Source organism: Peromyscus maniculatus, chromosome 1 (assembly GCF_049852395.1).
Source record: "Peromyscus maniculatus bairdii isolate BWxNUB_F1_BW_parent chromosome 1, HU_Pman_BW_mat_3.1, whole genome shotgun sequence".
Lineage (NCBI taxonomy): Eukaryota > Metazoa > Chordata > Mammalia > Rodentia > Cricetidae > Peromyscus > Peromyscus maniculatus.
Window position 1 is genome coordinate 192,623,721 of NC_134852.1, and position 15,199 is coordinate 192,638,919.

The 15,199-nt window shown below is 43.0% G+C and overlaps 1 protein-coding gene across 43 annotated transcripts in view; it reads right to left on the bottom strand.

The window, feature by feature from the left end:
• The window catches only part of Sorbs1 (sorbin and SH3 domain containing 1), a 238,680-nt gene that overhangs the window by 153,658 nt on the left and 69,823 nt on the right, over positions 1-15,199 (bottom strand). For all 43 annotated transcript variants that reach the window (XM_076563072.1, XM_076563033.1, XM_076563034.1 and 40 more), the window contains exon 2: positions 14,310-14,396. The gene's annotated coding sequence lies outside the window, so the exon portion shown is untranslated. The remainder of the gene's footprint in view (positions 1-14,309; positions 14,397-15,199) is intronic.

Genomic DNA, 15,199 nt, shown 5'->3' on the forward strand with positions numbered 1-15,199 from the left:
TTAACTCAGCCCTTACACCTCCTGCTGTTCACCTCAACAACTCCCTAGACAGCCACCTCTCCGGGTCAGAAATAGCTCTCACGCCAGATCTACTTACACCAACAGCACAGCAAATTCCTAGCCCCTGCCCCCAGATCTGGACTTTCAAAGTTCCCAAGTCTCAGTTGACTTCCTGAACAGCCACCCCACACCTGCTAACATGGTCGCTTCCTCTTGGGCTCCCAGGAGGCCTGCTTTCAACTCTTATGCAGCTCATGGTACCTAAACCACATCAGCTGTTCCAAATAGTTTCCATCTGCCTCAAAGCCACAACTGCATCCCACCTAACGACTCTCACACTCAGAAGACAGTCCCCGCTCCCTCTCTTCTCGGGAATGACTACCCAGCAAAATTCTCAAGGCAATATTCTTGTTCTGCCCACCAGGCCCATGCTTCTTCCTAAATGGCCCAGACAAAGCCACGGGTGTCTCTGTTTACAAGTACTAAAAAGAGTAGCCGAGGTTATCATAAAACAAATAATACAGACTTGGTGGTTCTCGCCCACGTGGAGGATCAGGAGTTGAAGGACATCCTTGGCTACATAGTAGGCTGGAAACCAGCCTAGCCTACAAAAGACTCAAAAAACAAAGACAAAAGGAACCAACCAAGTAAACAAAAACAGAAACTTAAGTCAACAAATGCTGATTCCCACACATGTAACTAGGCTCTAACACCAGCACACTTAAGTGCCATACAAACACTTCTTGCTGATCAGTAAATGCTGGTTTGACAAACAAGTAAATAAATCAATACTTTTGATGCTAAGAAGCCATCTACAGAGTTGAAACACACACAGTATCACTAGGTAGTGAACCAAGAATGTAGCCTACAATTCTTCAAGCAGATCCTTTCTAAAATACAATGGCAAGGCCTTTGCAAGCCTTGTTTCCGGCCTCTCATTTGCTCCATTTAATTAATCCAAGCAGTGTTGAGTCATTTTAGTGTCTATTACTTTGCTACTGATTTTCTAAAACTAACACAATATATTTACTATAAAACATATACACAATGATCTATTCTATATGTAACTTACTATGAGTTTTGTATGAATGCAGTGTGTGCATGTGGAAATCACACACCCTCAGTTGTCTACTTGTTTTTTGAGATAGTTTCTCCTTCTAGAACTTGTCAAGTAGAGTAGGCTGGCTAGATATTAAGCCCCAGTGATCCACCTGTCTCCACCTTCCCATGGGTCACAAGCACATGCCATCACGGCCAGCATTTTTTACACGGGTTTTGGGGGATAGAACTTGCAATCTTTTTTTAATTGAAAAAAAATTTTTTTGTGGTATATTTTTATCATTTTCCCCTCCCCCAATTCCTCCCAGATCCTTCACCTCCCTACCCATCTAACTATATATTCTTTGTCTCTCTTTCAAAAAAAGAAAACAACAAAAACAAACACACACACACACACACACACACACACTCCACAAAAATGAAAATAAAAACAGGCAAAAGTCCAGCAAAGCAAAAAACATCACAACAAAGGAAAATGAAATTAAAAGTTCACAAAAAATACTATTGTGTTCATTTTGTGTTAGCCAACTATTCCTGGGTATGGGGCATGCCCTAAAGTGTGCTTGACATGCGCAGTGAAACTCTACTGGAGAAAACTAATTTTCCCTTTGCCGGGGGGGGGGGGGGGGGGGGGGGGGGGGTGGGGGGGTGGGGGGGGGTGGGGGGGGGTGGGGGGGGGGTGTGTGTGTATCAACTTTAGAAAGCTTCTTGGTTAAGGGTGGAACCCTGTGTTTACTTCCTTCTCTCAGTACAGGATCCCATCCGGCTAGAACTTGTGCAGGCCCTGTGCATGCTGCTCTGTGAGTTCATATGTGCATTAGCTCTAGTGTGACTGGAAGATATCACTTTCGTACAGTTATTCATTACCTCTGGCTTTCGTAATCCTTCCACTCCCTCTTCTACATACATTCCTGATAAAGACACCCCATCTAGGGCTGAGTGCTCCAAAGTCTCTCACTCTCGGCACACTGTCCAGTTGTGGGTCTCTGTGGAAATTCCCACCTACTACAAGAAGAAGCTTCCCTCACATGGGCTGAGCAAGGCACAGATCCACGGGTATATTAGTATGTCATTAGGAGCCATTTTATTGCTATGTTCTTTTAGCATAATAGTGTATATACTATACATATTCTAACAATAGTAGCAGGTTTTCCCCTAGGCCCATGACCTATCAAGTCTCAGCTTCCTGGCCACTGTAACAGGGCCAAGCATGAGTTCCATTTCATGGAGTGAATCTTAAGTCCAATTAAAAAAAAAATGGTTGGTTACTTCCATAATATTTGTGCCACTATCCCATCAGTATATCTTGCAGGCCAGTCACTGTTGTAGGTCACAGCACTTGTCACAAGGTGACATTGATAAGGACCTTTCTCCTCCAATCTTGTGCAGAGTACCATGAATGTTAGTCAGTAGAGGTGAAGCTTCTAGCTAGGCAACAGCTCAATTTTTCTACAGAATTCACATTCTCACATTCATAAGGTATACACTTTACTAATTGTGCTATCGCCCAAGCCATACTGTGTGTGTGTGTGTGTGTGTGTGTGTGTGTGTGTGCGCGCGTGTGTGCATTTTCCAGTATTTTTAGTATTCATCCCATAACTGGTAACACAGGCCCATTATATAACACTCTTAGCAGCCTACATTCACTATCCTGTGTTGAACATGTCCTACTACATTTCAATTTGCTCTGCTAAAGCCTCTTTATCATTTTTTCTGTTGTTCTGACCAGCACTTTTGTCTTATCAGAGCAAAGAGACAGTATACAACTGACTTTGAACTTGTCACAAAGAAATAAAAGTATCATCGTATATTCAAGAACTAGGTGGCCCAAGTCTCATGAGAACCACGAATATCGGTGAGAATGTAGCATTATAGATCTATCCATAATTTCAGAGAGCTAAAAGCCCTTCTGCCTGGCTCACTCTTGAACCAGGCTTTCCAAATTCTGCCACAGAATTTCCTTCCTGGGGAGCTATTAAAAGGCTACATCATGAGTTGATGGACAGGGACTCACTACTTAGTTCTTCCCTGTGAGTACTCCAGGTAGCCAAGCAGAAAACATGAGGAATTAGGGGCTGTCCATCAAGATTCTGCTCTTTTAAACCTGCAACGGCTGTCAGATAATGAGAGCCTCAGGTTTTCCAGAACCTACCCCAACCCTTAAGTGAGTGCTCCACATGAACAAGCAGGCGTTTTGAACTAGAAGAGTCTCGTTTTTCTACTAGAAGCAGAGCACGTGCAGGGAGGGCAGGGCTGGGGGCTCCAGGGTAGGTGGCGGTCAGGGCCTCACCCAGGCAAGGTGAGAGTTCCAGGCTCCCTATGCCCTGCCCAGCATACCAAGAGTCTGGTGAGCTCTAATCCCCACACTAGGAGCTAAAAATGGAAAGGCCTGAGATGTTGCTTTCATCCTGGCTACTAGTTAGTGTTCAGAGGTGAGTAAAGACCACTAGGGAGGGAAAAGGGCACCGGAGAAACAAAACCTCTGGACCAGGACAACTCATAAAATGTGAATGGCTTGGAATAGCTACATGGTCATCCAGGTTTTAGGCTAGTTCTGCTGTCTTTTCTTATAGTTGTGACTTATAGATTCTTATAGAAAAGTTCCTTTTCTGTTATCTACTAAACGCTGTGGAAAGTGAAAGGTTGCCAAATACCAGACAACCCTGTGTCTTGTTAAAATGTTACCAGGGTGGGCTGGGACTTAGTTCAGAGGTATGATGTTTGCATAGCACGCATGAGGCCCTGGGTTCAATCCCTGGTACTGTAAAAGACAGATGGATGATAGACAGACAGACAGACAGGGAAATTAAAATGTCGGTAGCAGCAAAGGTACTGAACACAGTTGGATAAAAAGGTAAGTTCTAATGTTCTTTAACAGTAGAGTAACTACAGTTGACAATGATTAACTGAATATTTCAAAGCACCTAGAAGAGAAGATTTTGAATGTTCCCAACGCAAAGAAATGTACATGCCTGAAATAACAGAGAAGCCAATCATCTGGATCCTGATTATCACACATATCACTCTTTACCCCATAAACATATACAAGGACATTTCAAATAGAAATATAAATACGGCTAGACAGTGGTGGCGCATGCCTTTAATCCCAGCACTCGGGAGGCAGAGGCAGGCAGCTCTCTGTGAGTTCGAGGCCAACCTGGTCTACAGAGTGACATCCAGGACAGGCACCAAAACTACACAGAGAAACCCTGTCTCAATAAACCAAAAAAAAAAAAAATATATATATATATATATATATATATATATATATATATATATGACTTTAAAATGGTGGTCACTTTTATTGTTCAGTTTTATTTTTGTCTGTATATTATAAAAAGAGAAAAATGCCTTAGGACATGGTCAGCCATTTCAAGTTCAATAGTTTATTATATAAAAGAGAATGCTAAGAATATTTAAGAGCAAGCAATATAATTAGAAACTTTGTACAAATGTTTCCAACATGGTAACTATATGAGCAAATCAAATTATACAGAGTTCATTATGTTTCAAAACTAATATAATGGCTTCCTATTTGTAAAGAACACTAAAAAGTATTACATTATTGGTTTCTTTTTTCCTTTCTTTCAGTTAGATCTCTTTGAGGAAAAAAGCATACAATTTGCCTAATTACTCCAACTGTTTTGCTCCTGTTGTTTTAAACTGACATTCTCAATTTTAAAAGCAGGGGAAACAAAACATTTTGTTGACCCTAAAGATCCCTTGATTTTTCACGACAGGATTTGAGACAAAACATTAAGTCAGGGGTTACAAAAGCCAAGCCAGGGGGATCAGAACAGGTCACCCAAAGGAGGTACAAAGACAACAGTAAACACTGACGCCCATGCAAGAATCCTGCTCCATACAGATAGATGTTCTTGTTTTCCCAGATCAACTAAAAACCAAATGACGTGAAAATTTCGGACTGGTAACATTCTGGCCTCCATTTCAAAACCTTTCAGATGCTGCTGCTATCTAGCCTGCAATTGCTATGGAGGATAACGTGCTATAAAGATGACAACCTCTGGGAACAACAGTGTCTAGAGCCATGGCTTCTGTTGACTGGTCTCTCCATGTACTGTAAAATATATGCATTAAAAAAGAGCCCCCCCCCTTGGCTAGAAAAGGGACTGAGAGGAAATAAATGAACCTGGGGGGAAAAAATTTGGCTGTCAGAAAATAAAAATGTCGAAGGTTGTCTCTGTAACAGCAACTTACATAAGAGAGAGTTTCAGCTTTGAGTCCATATTGGAACAATTCTGGAAGATACAAATTGCACTGAAACTAGGCTGCCTTCAGCACAGCTCTATCTAATCAGAAAAGCAATCTTAGAGTGGGTGCCTGCCACTCAGAGGCATCCAGAAGTGGCCACATTTAGAACTGTCTGTGACTAAGCATAACTCAGTAGGGAGTGTCACCTCCTGGAAATGTACAGGAGTTCTATATGCAGATCATGTATGTACATACATGCCTTAAAGGGGTTCTTGACCCTCCAAGGTAAAGGTCCAAGAACCAATACCTAATCAATAACAATAGTGGAAGTTGGATTAGGTTAACTTGACAAGTACAAAACGTTCATTTATTCTTTTTAATCACACCTCTACAGAAAGTACTTTTTATTTAACTAAACTATGATGAACAGAGCGGAGACACTGGGTTTGAGGGAAACACTGAGTGAGTCATCTCTGTTGACAAGGGGACCACAGGATGAGGGCACTACTGTGCTGTCAGCATCAGATGATGCTTAATCAGTGTCCAGAACAATCGGGATGAGTTTGTCCTAGGATGGGCGGTAATCACTGGACATAATGTCAATCTCCTTGTTCTAGTGAAAATGTCAAGTACAACCTAATGTTTATGTCCCCAAACTAGGGAAGAAAAAGAAAGCCAAGAAATACTTTCTTTTATCTGTAATTGCAATAGTCACTACATGGAAGAGAGGAGAAAATATCCTGTTTCTACACATGGCCAGCAAGTGTGACATAATTTTCCGCTTGTTTAAAAAGTGTAAAATCAAATGTGTAAATCTCTTGGGAAAACATCAATATCTAAGAATGTCAATGCTGCTGCACAAACTGAGTTTTGGCCAGAAAACAGACTTACAAATCTCTGGTAACAGAATAAATTTTGCTGCCCTAAGAAATACTTCTAGACAATGAAGCTGCAGAAAGAGCCCAACAGCACACACTGCCAAAAGCAGGAGGGTGATTGGCACCTTGGGTTCCAGACACCAAGTTCCACCTCCACTCACACAGGGCTCTTACGTCTTTGCATCCAACTTATACAAATTAAATTTTGAAGACTTTCCTATGATAGTGGGGAGGGAGGGAGGGAGGGAGGGAGGGAGGGAGGGAGGGAGGGAGGGAGGGAGGGAGGGAGGGAGGTATGCACACGTGTGTATAGATGTGTGCACATAGGGGTACATGAAGGCCAAAAGACACTGTCAAGTGCCATCCTCTATCACTCTCCACCTTTTGAGAGAGGGTCTCTCCCTGAACCTGAAGCATTTTTCTACGATAGGAGAAGAGGAGGAGAAAGAGAGAGCTATCTGCAGATGGGTACAGGTGCATGCACAGGTACGGGTACACGGAGGCCAGAGGACAGTATAAAGTATCATCCTCTATCATTCTCCACCCTATTCTTTCCAGATAGGATCTCTCCCTGAGTCTGAGACTTGTGTTTCCCCAGCTAATCTGGTAGCCATCAAGCCCCAGCAATCCTCCTGTCTCTGACCTCAACAGTGTAGTTACACGTACAAGTGAGACACACCCAGCTTGGTATGTGGGTTCTGGGGTCTGAACTTAGGTTCCGGTGGTCATGCAGAAAGTGCTCTTAGCCATCCCTGGGCCATCTCTCCAGCCTGGACAGACTTATAAGACAAGGAAAGAGTTTGGGGTGTGTCTTAATTTACCTGAGCTCTGAGATTAGAAACCATCAACTCCAATAAGTTCCAGATTTCAAGTTCTGTTTTACAGTGGTAGCAGATTCCACTCTACACTTGATGCTCTTGCTAAGGACCTAGATTCACCTACATGGTACCTCATAACCATCCAGCTCCGGGGGACCCAATGTCCACTTCTGACCTACACAGGGTACATGGTACACAGACGTACATGCAGGAAAAACACTCACACATACAAAACAATTTTTTTTTTTAATTTTGTTAAGATTTCACTCTAAGGGGTGTGGCAAAGTTTGGTTGAAATGTCCTTATCTGTGAGCCAGATCATGGCAACTAAACCACACCTAAAGAACTTATTTGCCCAAAGCAGTAAAACAAAATGTTCACTAGAAATACACTTATATCTTTTCAGAAATCTGGAACAGAAGAAGGGAAGAGACTAGCATGACTGACCTATCCCCATGCATGCAAAACTTTGAAACTCAAATTATGAACCCTTGTGATAGATCAGTAATAAACCTGAAGACGGGAGAAAAAAAAAAAAAAAAGAACAACGGGCACTGTGAACAGGCAATGACCTAAATTAAGATAAATTGAGCAAGAACAGTTACAGACCAAGAGATAAAAGAGCTTAAATTCTTTTAAATAATTAAAATCAAAAGGGATACTACTGTGGCCCTGTTTAAAGGCAGTTAGTAATGGGAAGTACATGAAGTACAAAGGACAGGGTGAAAAGTCCACTCCCCTTCCCACACCACTGCCCTCCCCACCAGCATGTTCATCCGGAAATTGTCTGAAGCTCTAAGCCTCTTCCCACCCCTGCAAACGAAGGAAGATGTCACTTTAAAATATATTTTTAGATTATTATTTTGTATGTACATATGACACATATATGGGGCCACGCATGTGGAGGTCAGAGGAAAACTGCTGTGGAATAATCCTTTTGTACACTGTGAAGATGTGCTGCTATCACTGTTAATAAAAAGCTGACTGGCCGATGGGTAGGCAGGATTTTTGGGGTCGGAGAGAATGCTGGGGAGAAGAAGGGGGGAGTCAGAGGAGACATGAGATAAGAGGAAGCAGGATGGGAAGTGTGTATATGAGATAAATGAGCCTTGGGGCAGCACACAGATTAATAGAAATGAGGTCATTTATTATAAGAGCTAGCTAAAAACAAGCTTAAGCTCTCAGCTGAGCATTTATGATTAATATTAAGTCTCTGTGTGGTTATTTGGGGAGCGGCTGACGGGACAGAAAAGTCCACCTACAGAAAACTGTAGAGTTGGTTCTCTCTGGTCTTTGAGTGGGCCGCAGGGATCAGGCTCAGGTTGTGAGGCTTGCACAGCCAGTGGTTCTATGAGCTAAGCCGTCTTAACAACCGGATACTACTGTCTTAAATGCTCTATCACTCTCCATCTCCAGGTGCGTGGGAAGGTCCCATTCTTTTTTAATTCCTGAGGTCTCTTCCTAAATAACAAAGCAGAGAGCAGAAATCTTCCCCAACAACTGCCAGTGAGTTTAATTGGTTACATTTTCATTTAAGTTTCGACTCTGCAAGAACAGAAGACATGAAAATCAGAGTTGACGTCCACTCCATGAAAGCCACTCCACTGAAGCCTTCGTTGGCCATAACCACTGTCAAAGGCAGCACACCACACAGTCCACACGCTCTCTCCAGAGACCAGGTGCACCAGAAGCTCACTCTGAGTATTTTCCCTGAAACGCTGACATCTTCAAGCACATGCCCAACAAGTCAGGTGCCTGGGATTGAATCAGTCAGTTGTGGGATGCTGCTTATCACCCTGCCCTCAAAGGCTTTCTATTCAGGCATCTTTCCCACACAAGGCTGAGTAGGCCAGGCAGAGAAAAGAAATCTTGGAGATCTTCAGTAGCCTTGAGGTAAAGGGTAGGGGTATCCTGAAGGCAGAGGGAGGAGGCAGACAGGCTTTAAAACACATACTGGGAGGAAAGGGACAAGCAAGATCCATGGAAGCTGGAGAAAGTCCAAAGAAAACATATAGGTGGCCTAAAATAAATAAACTAAAGAGACCAGTAAGATCTCGAGAAAGCTCAGTGGGGGATTCACAGGATATGGTCCATGAAACCAGCACAGAACAACTGCATTTCACACCAGAATCTCCAAAATAAGGTGACAATGTATGGGATTAGAACTGGTTCTCTCCCATGAGTCCTTGGTGCTTTGGGGATACAGATGACTGCAATTGCCATGACACATTGCAGTTATATTTATTCTGCTTTTTATGTGAGAACATTTGTTTGGTATTTTGAGGATGCCTAAATGTTACTGTGATCCTATGAAGCTTGCTGCTTCTTACCTTTCTTCATTGAACTTTTTAAATGGTTGATTTTTAATCATGTGTACAGGCGTGTTGTGGAATATTCCTTCACACTGTGTGAAGATATTTCACTGTAATTGGTTTAATAAAAAGCTAAATGGTCAATAGCTAGGCAAGATTTTCAGAGCAGAGAGAATGCTGGGAAGAAAAAAAGTGGAGTCTCGAGGAGCTGCCAGGACTCAGAGGAAGCAGCATGGGCAGTACAGAGTAAACGTAATAAAGCCATGAGATAAAAAGGAGATTGATTTTAAAAATGGCTTAATTTAAGAGCTAGTAACAAGCCTAAGCTATCAGCCAAGCTTTCATAATTATTAAGAAGTCTCTGTTTAGTTATTTGGGAGCTGGCAGGTAGGACAAAAAAACCTGCCTACACAGGTGTGTGTCTGTATGTGGATATGTGCATGTGTGTGGGTGCACTAAGAGGTCAGAGGTATCAAATACCCCTGACATTGGACTTACAAGCAGCTTTGAACCTCCTAATGTGAGTTCTGGGAACAGAATTCTGACCCTTTGCAAGAACTGTATGTTTTCTTAACTGCTGAGCCACTTCTCCAGCTCCCCTTCATAGAATTTTATCACATCTTTCTATGACAACTAACTGATTTTCAGACATGTTTTGCACTCAGTGGGCTTTCAGTCTATCACTCTTAGATACCATAATTATGGGATGAGAGAAATCTGAAGTGTATGAGCAGTGAATTAAAGTCAGTCACAAATACAGCTTGTCAAAGCTCCAGTCCATACAAGGAACAATTCAGTTTACAGGTTATTGGCAAGGGATGCTGATCTTTGTGCTTGCCAGCCAAAGGCAGTCATGTGCCAAGTGCACAAATGCAGCTTATAAATTCTCTCAGCAGACCAGATTTTAAATTGTGCAAATCTAGAATGAATTTTCTTGATTTATAGAAATCACACCTTTTTTATACAAGGTGGGGCTTTGTTATGATTTTCATATCTTCATCCTATTTGCACAGTCCCTAGTTATGAAAGGTAGAATCATACCATATTCTCTTGCATGTATCCTTTGTTTACTTCTTTAAAAAATTTCATTACACATATTTAGTGTACATGTACACATGCACATATGTGTGCACATGTCACAGTGTAAGCAGACAGGACAACTCGAGAGGAGTTAGTTCTCTCTTCCATCATGTGGGTCCTGAGAATTGATCTCCAGGTGTCAACCTTGGCACCAAGTGCCTTTACACTCTGAGCCATCTCACCAGCCTTTGACTTACTTCTTGGATTTTTATGCAGAAAATACACCCTTAGTCATTCTTTTCTCTGTCAAAATCCTAACATCTTCTTTTTCTCCCTAAATGGCCTCATCCAGTCTTAGCTTTAAATACCATATAGACTTGATGAACCTCACAGATACTATTTCCAGCCTTCAGACAACTTTATATCTCTATGAGAATGCTGAATGGGCATCTCAAAACTAATAAGGCTCTGCAGTGAACAAACAGCCATTTACAAGTCTGAAACCAAACTTTTTTCTGAGGGTCACAGAGTCCAGGCTGGCCTCAAACCCACTGTGCAGCTCAGCATGACCCTGAACTTATGTCCCTTTACCTCCACCTCCCGAGTGCTAGGATTAAGTGTATGTGGTGCTGAGGAATCAAACCCAAAATTTTGGTGCAGGTCAGCTAAGCATTCTATCCACAGAGCTACCCCACCAGCCTTGAAACCAAATTTTTAGAGTCCCTCTTTGCTCCCCATCTCAATAAGTGATGGCATCATTTAGCGAGCCAAAGGTCCCAGCTTAGCTTTGACTCTTCTCTTTGCTCATATCCAACACTGAACTGCAAACTTCTTCAAAGCATAATCTGAACCTGACCACGTCACATCACTCTGTGATCCAGGTCACATCTCTACCCTCGCCTGGCCACTGACAAGGTCTCCCAAAAGTTACCCTAAGAGTCCTCTTGCCCTCTTTTCTATTACCCATTCAGGATGCAAAAGAACTATTTTAAAGTACAAGATCACATCAACTACAGACTTCTCCAGTAAAACTCCAACTCTTTATAGCGGCCTATACAATCTGGTTCCCGCCTACACCATCGTCCCATTTCACACCACTCCCTCCCTAAACCACCTGCAGCCCAAGTTCAGCCAAACTGGCCACCTTCCTGCTTCTCCACCATGCCAAGTGCAGCCTACCCCAAAGGCTTTGCCTTTCCCTTGATGTTCCCTCTGTGAAGATCGCACCCCACCCCCAGAGCCCCACTCCATTCAGGTCTCTACAGAAAATGAGTCACTCTTTCTCCCCGCCCCTCCTCCCCTCGTTTTCTCTCCCCAATTCTCTAACCCGGTTTTATGTTTTTTCATAGCACATGAGCTGAAATTACATTTTCTACTTGGCTTATCTGTTTGCTCTGTTCACAACTGCGTACACAGAGAGCATCCATCAGGTTCCAGGATTCTAAGCGTGGGGATGCAGCAGCAAGTGAGACAAGCAGAGATCTCAGCCCTCTTGAAGTTCATGTTCTTATCTGTCGTCCTTGCTCAAGCCTGAGCTCCAAAGAGGAGAAGACACACAGTCCACCTTGTGAACAGTAAATCACCAGTGCCCAGGACAATGTCCTGACATGGAGTAGGAATAAACACACATCTGCTGGCTGGACAGAACAGCCATTGGATTCCCTGGAGACTCCACTATAAACCCTTCTTTCTATCAGGCAAAATTCAAGATGGGACCCAGAATACCCAACATGTCCCCTGGGAGCAGTCTAAAAACCAGCCCGTGGCCCTGGGCCCGGTTGTCCTGACTGACTGCCAACTGTAGCCCCCAGCGATCTCCTCCAGTGGCTGTGTCATTAGGATTTATCTCAGGGGGTCACAAAATGACCCGACCCATTTGATGGACGCTGACCGGACAGCAACATTCAACAGGTCAGATTTTCTCTACAAAGTGGCCATATTCAAACGTACGGGTCACACAGCTTCCCTGACTCCTGTGGTCCTTGTCCTCTGGAGTTCACAGGACACCTTCAGTGTGCACTGGCTATCACCATGCAATCATTCCTATTCCAGCACTGAACACAAGGTTGCTAAGGGCGTGTTTTCACCTCCTGCAGCTGCTATGGAGACAGGACATTTGCCTGCTGTGATGAACAAGTTTCTCCTAGAGAACATTTGAAGAGCATGAAATAATTTGATCACAGATAAACATGAAGGTAATTGTGAAGTGCAATCCACTCACATAGGGAAAATAAAAAACAAAAACAAAAACAAAAACAAAAACAAAAAAAAAAAAAAAAAAAAAAACAGAGCTATGCAAAGGAAAAACTAGTTGTCTCCAATTGGGTCTTGCCAGGTATACAAACCACACTCAAGAGCAGGCCCCATGCCCAGTGGTAGATGGACAACACAAAGTGAACTCAATGGTATTTCTGGAAGTTTTTTTGTCTCCTAATTCTTTCTCTGAGCTCTTTTTTTTTTTTTTTAAAAGCCTTACAGGTCTTTTGATTGTATATTACGGTTTCCAACTTCGAGTCTTCACAGGCTTTGTGTGTGCTAATGCATTTGTCTCTGCATCTATATGTCTTTCTTGTGCTTTTTCTTTGGCTCTTTTTGGTTTGTTCCTATTCTAGCTTGAATTGGTTGTTGTTGTTTTAGCTTATGATTTTTTAAATGCCTTACTGTTTTCTAATGGGGAGGACCTGAAAGAAAACTTGGAAGAGGGAAAACTATAATCAAGATATATAGTATGAAAAAATATTTTCAATTAAAATGGGGGGAAAAACATTTAAAAAAAAGAAAATATAGCCAGGCATGGTGGCACACGCCTTTAATCCCAGCACTCGGGAGACAGAGGCAGGTGGATCTCTGTGAGTTTGAGCCCAGCCTGGTCTACAGAGTGAGTTCCAGGACAGTCAGGGCTGCTGTTACACAGAAAAACCCTGTCTTGAAAAACCAAAAAAAAAAAGGAAAGAAAATATATAATGAAAATAAAACAGAGGTCGAGTGGTAGTAACAAATTTAAAAAGGAAAGAAAATGCAAATATCTTAAAGAACCACCCTAGAGGTCTCAGAAAACAAGTGTTTAAACCCCACAGTACCAACCTGTCCACATGTGAGGGTAATGTCTAGTTACCTCATCTTAATGTGCTAGTTCACTCAGACACGACAGCTTTAGAGCCCTGTCTCTCAGGTTTAGCAGGTGAAGGTAGATATAAACACCACAAGTCAAAGGCAGGAAGGCCCCATCCAGCCCTGGGCTACAGTGATCTGGGTATAGCAGCTCTTTCTTTCAACATCTGGGATGCTTGAAAAAGCTACTTAAAGTAATAAAGTGTGTGTGAGAGGAGAGCCTCGATGTATCTCAGAACACCACAGTATCACACTGTATCTGCCCAACACCTCACTCTCTTTGAAATATATTCACAAACATTATCTCCTTCAGTCTTCAAAGCAAGCAACCCTGCAGTGTGAACAAGACAGGATATACTTTGCTGTTTGAAACCCCAGAAACCACACAATTATTCCAGATCCCTGTAAAAGTGGCAGGACTTTTACAGGGATATGCCTAAACTCAGCTGTGGCGGTGTAAATGAGAATGTCCCCCATAGGCCCCAGGGTTTGACTACTTGGCCCCCAGTTGGTGGCATTGTGTGAACAGGTTTAAGAAGTATGGCCTGGCTACAGGACACACGTCATTGTGCGCAGGCTTTGAAGTCTCAAAGCCACATGCCGTTCCACAACTCTCTCCATTTCCTGCTACTTATGGTTGGAGATGGGAGTTTTCAGCTGTTCCTGCTACCATGTCTGCCGCCTGCTGCCTCAATTCTCTGCCATGATGCACTCTTTTTCCTCCTGAATTATAATCCCCAATAATCCCTCCCTTCTAGAAGTGGCTCTGGTCATGGTGTTTTATCACAGCAATCAAAAAGTAACTAACAAGAGATAAATATCATTATGTGCAAATCACAGTGCATGGTCAATATGTCTCTTCACTGCAACAGGAGGAAAAAACAAAAACACTTATTCACCAGTGGCTTATGGTAGTGGGAAGACACATTGGTCCTGGAGCTCTGGGCAGAGAGAGGCTTGCAGATTCTTCCAATGGATGCCAATTCCTGAAACGACACATAAAACACCATGAGCAAACTACAAACACACTGGCCTTACCCCAGGAGGCTCATCTCAACCCAACTCACCTCAACAGGCACACCACTCAGACCCAAAGTCCCCATGCTTCTCATCCAGCCTAAATCTCTGGCCTAGTCCCATTTCCCATATAGACCAATAATCTTCAGTTCACACATGGAAATGGCTCCCACAACAGTGACAGGATCTCGGACACAAGAATGCTCCAGAGATCACCTGCAATGGGGTCACAAACTGAAAGCAAAGGGTCGTTTCACCTGCAGAGGCACAACACTACCTCTGCTTCATATGTCCTGGAACTCCCCGAAGTTAAAACTCAGAAATGTCACATGAAAGTTCACACCTCTTAGGTCTACAAGGTGGCTCAGCGGACTAAAGTTCTTGCCTCACCATCCTGAGAAACTAAGTTCCATCCCCAGAACTCACAGTGGAAGGAGAGAACTCACTCAAAAGCTGTTCTCTGACTTCCACGAGTGTACGCTCAGACACTCAGACACACACACACACACACACACACACACACACACAACAACAACAACAACAACAACAAATTAAGATGATGATGGCGACAACGAGGACAACTATAGCGAGCCTCACACTTTCAGCTTCTCTTTAAAAGGCAAACAGATCAGAAGATCTGTAAACTCTCCTGACGTTCCTCTCAGACAGTGACGATCTGGGAGCAAACAGCAGCCACCCTTCACACGTAGGCTTGCTTGCTCTGAATACCAACGCTTTCTGTATTTTCTCTGCAGAAAGAACTGCCGCTTTC